We start from the raw sequence: 6,785 nt of genomic DNA, 5'->3' as shown, positions 1-6,785 counted from the left end.
AGGAAAGGATCCTGTCGACCGACAAGAAAGAGGCACACAAAATTTGAGTGAAGTCTGAGCGGTTTTGGCTCTCTCCATCTGACGCTTTATACAAAAAGTCATTCACCGGTCCATACCTCAAATGCGTTCACCCACACAGAGTCGATACTTTTCTTTATGAGATCCATAAAGGAATGTGTGGGAGCCACATCAGCGGGAGATCTTTAGTCTACCGCGCTATTTTGCAAGGCTACTGGTGGCCGTGCATGCAGGTAGATGCACAGAAATATGTGAGAAAATGCGAGCAGTGCTAGAAGTTTGCCCACCAAATTCATCAGTCGGCTAGAGAGCTCCTTCCTCTCACGAGTCCTTGGCCTTTAGCAATAGGGGGGCTTGATATAGTGGGACCACTCCCAACTGCGCTGGGGAATCACAAGTTCTTTATAGCGACGACGGACTACTTTACCAAGTGGGTTGAAGCCAAGCCCTTGGCGACAATTAAAGAAAAAGATATGAAGAAATTTGTTTAGTAGAATGTGGTAACACTGTTTGGCGTCCCCAAGGCTTTGATCTCCAACAACGGCACTCAATTTGATGGACGGTTGTTTAGTGGATTTTGTGAGGAACTAAAAATAGAATTCTATAATTCCACCCCGGCCTACCCTCAGTCCAACGGCTAAGCCGAAACGTCAAACAAGACCATTCTAGATGGGCTAAAAAAAAGATTAGAGAAAGCCAAAGCAAAGTGGGCCGAGGAACTTCCAAATGTTCTCTGGCTTACCGAACAACACCAAGACACTCAACCGAGGAGACACCGTTCACCTTGGCATATGGTATGGAGGCAGTCATCCCATTGGAGATCGATATGCCAACCGTCTGTAGCAAAAATTTTAAGCCCGACCTGAACGCCGAAGCCATTGCCTTAGAATTGGACCTAATAGAAAAGCGCCGAGAAAAGGCCTTGATCCATGTCGCAGCATATCAACAAGAACTATCCCGGAAGTATAACAAAACGGTTCACCCCAGACCGTTCAAAGTTGGGGATTGGGTCCTAAGGAAGGTGATGAGCAACACCCTAGTGCCGAGCAAAGGAAAACTACGGGAAAACTGGGAAGGGCCTTACAAGACCACCGGTCTGGCAGGCAAAGGGGCATACCATCTGGAAGACTTGGATGGCAAAGCTATACCACGGCCATGGAACACAGCCAATCTGAAGTTGTTTTATTTTTAGTTCCTTTCTTTCAATGTAATTTTTTGTGAAGGGCAAACATTCCTCTCGATTTACCAACGTAATTTTTCTCCTCGCCTTGTAAATTCATGAATGTAATAGCAAAGAGTTATCGTGCTTAGCCAATTTGTTGTGATTAATGGATTGTGCAATGAACAAGGGGCAATTGCTCCCAACCAAAATGATTTTGCTTGGCCAATTGAGTTGATGAAGTATTCAACTCTGTTCTTATAACCGAGATGATTTTACTCGATCAATTGAGTTAGTGAATTGTGCAATTCCAAGATTCTAGTCAAGATGATTTAGCTCGGCCAATAGAGTTGATGAAGTGTTCAACTCTGTTCTTGTAACCGAAATGATTTTGCTTGGTCAATTGAGTTGGTGAATTGTTCAATTCCAAGATTCTAGCTGAGATAATTTAGCTCAGCCAATAGAGTTGATGAAGTGTTCAACTCTGTTCTTATAACCGAGATGATTTTGCTCGGTCAATTGAGTTAGTGAATTATTCAACTCCAAGATTTTAGCCAAAATGATTTAGCTCGGCCAATGGAGTTGATGAAGTGTTCAACTCTCTTCTTATAACCGAGATAATTTTGCTCGATCAATTGAGTTGGTGGATTGTTCAACTCTAAGATTTTAGCCAAAATGATTTAGCTCAGCCAATCGAGTTGATGAATTGTTCAACTCCAAGGTTTTGGCCAAGATGATTTTGTTTGGCCAATGCAGTTGATGAATTGTTCAAATCTATGATTTTAGCTGAGATGATTTTTGTCCAGCCATTGGAGTTGATAAAGTGTCCAATCCCGTTATTTTAACCGAAATCATTTAGCTCGGTCAATTAAGTTGATGAATTGTTTTACTCCGTTCAATTGATTTTAGCCGAGATGCTTTTACTTGGTCACAAGTCAAAAGTCATTTTTACTAGGCAGACTCGTTATGTTTCACTTTTTAACCGAGATGATTTTCCCTGGTTCAATCAGTGGGTACTTTTTTCGGCACAGATTGCACGGTTGTAGGGAAGACACATAACATACATTGCAAAAATACTCGAGATAAGTTGTTAAAAACTTTCATTAATTGAACATTTAAATACATGAGGTGGGGCTTGCAGCCTGATTACAAAAATTCAAAGCAAAAAAATGGAGCATTAATGGCTACGCTAGGGAGGATAGGTCGGCAAACTCATCTCCGACCCTTTCCGTCACGACTGCCAGGTCGACCACGGCAGCTTTTTCTTTGTCGCTGGGCTTCTTCTGTCCGGCCTCATCCTCGCCTCTTCTTCGGCCTCCTCTTGCAAAGAGTTGAAGACTTTATTGGCATAGGGTATCAAATAGACTAGCAGGAAGGCTGGAGGATGAGAGGTGAACACCTCGGTCTCAGATCCTTGGCCAAGGTTTTCACAAGCAGCCTTCCAACTGGATTTGAAGTAGATGTCCTTGGTAGCTTTAACTTGTTTGATATAGTTGTCTTCGGCCTCCTTGAAACCAAGGTTGTTGGCCTCATCCACGGCATTCTGCCTTGCTTGCTTTTCAGCTTCTAGCTCGACCTTCAGAGCATCCTTCTCTTACTTGGCCCTACCGAGCTAGCCAAGAATATTAGCATTGTCAGCATTAGTAATCTCAAGAGAGGCCTTAGTTCAGCCAAGTGCGTATTGGCCCAAGATCTCGACCAGGCCCAAGTTTAAACCAATCTGATGGTTCAGCTCGGCTACGTCGTTTATGATCCTGAATGCGTTGGTGGACACTTGTGTTGGAGCGAGCCTGGTACGTCTCAGGAACTCGCAGATTAAGAGTCGCATAGGGAAGCGTAACCCCCCTTCGACTATGCGTAGCAAGGTGAAGGGCAGGACTCCAGCCTACCCCATGGGTTTGTGCCCTCCTCACCAAGCTTTAGATGCATGTCATCTGGAATGCCATACACTTCTCGAAATGCGGCCATCGCGCCTGGCGTATTGACAAGGAAGTGGTAGCGCTCCATTGGAAAGCCGGCTTGTTTAGCACAGCAATGTTAAGTTTGCAAAATTTTGCACGGTGGTTGCTCAGTCTTTGAGAGCCCCTGTGTAGATGTCTAGTCCCCTAGGACTCTGCAGTGAAAAACCAAGTGTAAAGGATTGTTTGGGATGTTCTAAATAAGTGCATTTTTTGACTTTTTACGAAATATGGGTTGGGTATGGTTGGGTTTGAAGTGATGTGGTAGAGAGGTGATATGACTTAAATAAAATGATGTGACTTAAATAGGATAGTGACTTTTTGGTTTTTTGGCTTTTTTAGAGGATGACAAACAAGGCCTAAGTGATAGCGCAAGCGCGCAAACGAGCTCGATTTTAGCTTGTCACTTTGGGGATAATGGCACCGCGGTCCCAATTTTAAGCACAACAACCCAGTCGCTCGAACAAACTAGATATTAGCCTGATCGAGCAGCTCAATGCGTTTAATATCTCAGTTTTGCCCCTAGGTTCTACAAACAAGAGACTTGCTCGGTTAAAGCATGATTTAAAATCAAACTGAGGTTTGTAGCCCAGTCAATCCCAGATCCTCACACCTTCATCACAGACGATGGTGAATAGTATCGAAGATGAGGGGCGAAGACGTTTTGTGTCCTCTAAATGGGACGAAAACCCTAGTCTAACCCCATTTTCAGCATTTTGTTGCTACTATTATCCTACCCTAAGACTCATCTATGGAAGTTAGGGTTTAAGAGCATAAAAAATAAAGAGAAAAAAGGAGCACGAAGAACTGGCGAAGAACAGAAGAGGAGTTAAAAACTTACAGGTTAGGGCACAGATTGAAGCTCCAAACGGTGAAATGAAGTTTCAGTGACAGCATCAAGGTTGAATTCCCTCGAGACACAGCTTTGATTCCAGTAAAACAGACAAAAATCGGAGGCTGGGTATGCTCTGGAAGGATATCTGAGAGGAAGATGAACAGTAAGAGAAGAGATATAAAGGGCCACACGATGTATATATAAGGGAAAAAAAAGTGCCAAAATTTGAACTTGAAGAGACGTCATAAGGCGGTGGGGTTGGCTGTACAAAGCCAATGAGTGGAGGACACGTGTCTATAACAAGACCGGTGTCAGTCTCGAAAGCACAATTTGAAAAATCAAAGCACCAGCCGAGCAAGTCATGGGACTTAGTGTGAAATTTAGCATGGTAAATGACTTGGGGAGAAAGACTGAACAGATGAGCGATCCCGGCCGAAGAATGTAATTACGGTCACGCTAGCGCGGACGGAATTAAGGGGCAATTGAGAGGGAGGTTTGTGACCGAAAAATTGGGCCGAGTTGGTTGGGCTGGAATCAGGAGTTTCTGCTCAGCCTGTCTTAAGTGCGTATTAAACCGAGATCGTATTTCGGTTGGGCGAGAATAATGGTGGATGACCGGTCCTGGGAGTTATGCACTATTTAGAGCTGGGCTGGATTAGTCTTTCCCGCATGGTGAGCCGAGCTTCTGCTATAGCCAAGGAGCTCGGTTGAGCCATGGTACGAAGTTGTTAGAGAAACCGGACAAGTAGCTCGGTTGTTAAGTGATGGCATGGCTCCGTATCGAGCGTATCTCGATCAAGAGTGCTATGCGGCACCACGAGACTGAAGGAAGGGAATTGCACTGTCCGTGCACGTTGAAGCCGTTTGGCGGTTTTGTTAGGTGGTGTTTAGTTGTATTTGCGCTGACACATGGGAAGATGGGAGAGGAGAGCAGGTCCACGCGTCCAATGGTGAGTGGATGCAGAAGCACACGCAGAAGCTATATAAAAGGAGTTGCGCCCCTAAAGTCATGTTTGGATCTTCCTTTGATGAGAACTCACCTACAACACTCACTCTCTCTCTCTCTCTCTCTCTCTCTTTTTTCCTCTCTCCTTGAGTGTGCTAACTTGGTCGTCGGAGGGTTTTCCGGTAGCACACCGCTGGGTAACTCACCTTCATTGTGTTCTCAGGTCAATCGAAGTATAGCACAGCTTAGACACAAGAAATACGGGTAACGTCAAATATTTGGCTCCGCAAATCAGAGGCCACCAATTTCTATATAAATGATCTTATAGTGCATAGTCAGACTACAACAAAAAAGAGAAAACAATATAGTCATGTCCAATAAGTTCTTCCTTTCTTTTCTAGTGATTCTAGCTGCCACCATGCAAGGAACTCATGCAGTCGAATTCAATGTCACCAACAATGTACCAAAAACCCCCGGAGGAATCCAGTTCACAAATGAAATCGGGCTCAATTACACCCAGTGAACACTAATCTCTGCCACAGATTTCATATGGTGCGCCTTCCAAGAGAACACCGATGCAGACAGAAAGAACATGGCAAAAGTGAGCCTGTTCATCGACACAATGAATGGCGTCGCCTACACAAGAGATGATAGCGTGAATTACATACAACGGTACTTGGGAGATGTTAAAACTGAGATCACCGGGGTGGTGTATCATGAGATGACGCACGTGTGGCAGTGGGATAGGAGCCCCCAAACTGTTGCTCCTGGAGGACTGATAGAAGGTGTTGCAGATTTTGTGAGGTTGAAGGCAGGATATGCACCAAGTCACTGGGTGAAACCCGGGCAAGGAAACCAGTGGGATCAGGGTTATAATGTTATAGCCCGGTTTTTGGACTATTGTGACAGTATAAGAAATGGGTTTGTGGCAGAACTTAACAAGAAGATAAGAAATGGTTATAGTGCTGACTACTTGGTTGAGCTCCTGGGAAAGACAGTTGATCAGCTCTGGAGTGACCATAAGACCAAGTATAGCAACTAGACATGTTCCATAATGGGCATATGAGTCATGTATGAATACACACTAAAAAGTATTTGTACAACTGATTTTCTATTATGAATAATAAACAAATTGCTTGAATAAAGAGAGTAGAATATCATCCAGATTACTCTACCAAACTGTGAGTTGTACAAGAATAGGAAGACAAAACCAAAACTCAGTAATGGAGAGACAAAGCATCATACAAGAATAGGAAGACAAAACCAAAACTCAGTAATGGAGAGACAAAGCATCATTCACGATTTATGCCAGTATCAGAGTCTACAGTTAAAAGTTAATTAAAATAATAATAATAATAATAATAGATAAATAAATAAATCTAATGAACAATGTGAGTTCAATTCATTTCCAACAGCTAGGACAGGAAACTTCAACTTCATGGTTTCAGATAACTACACCTTGATGCAAAAAGGATCCTACATAATCAACGGCTATGATGCACAGTCATACATTAAAATTGAAGTATTGAATAGAAGTCTCTGATTAATCAAAAGTAGTACAAAAAATAAAAAAATCTTCCACCATTTACCTCGTTTGAGCAAATTTTCAAGACACACCAGCAATATTTACATTTAAAATATATAAATTAAATTCCAATATCTCAGCATCAATTTTTGTAATTAATTAGGTTATAGATATTACACACACCACAATTTTATTTGTTTCTAAAATTACAGCTTAGATCAAACAATTATAGACTTGTAGTTATCTAATAGCAACTTCTATAAATACAATTTCAACAAGGAGAACCTGTATACATATTGTCTTTTGAAATGGGAAACCTATGATGATGCATCAAAACCATCCTC

At 42.6% G+C, this 6,785-nt stretch overlaps 1 pseudogene; it reads left to right on the top strand.

Moving 5' to 3' along the window:
• Positions 1-5,164: 5,164 nt before the first annotated feature.
• On the top strand, positions 5,165-5,958 carry LOC114321189 (uncharacterized; annotated as a pseudogene).
• Positions 5,959-6,785: the final 827 nt, after the last annotated feature.

This window comes from Camellia sinensis, chromosome 2 (genome assembly GCF_055761805.1).
Source record: "Camellia sinensis isolate YWXY chromosome 2, ASM5576180v1, whole genome shotgun sequence".
Taxonomy (NCBI): Eukaryota; Viridiplantae; Streptophyta; class Magnoliopsida; order Ericales; family Theaceae; genus Camellia; species Camellia sinensis.
The sequence above is the reverse complement of the archived record's forward strand: the minus strand, read 5'-3'. Positions and strand labels throughout refer to the sequence as shown.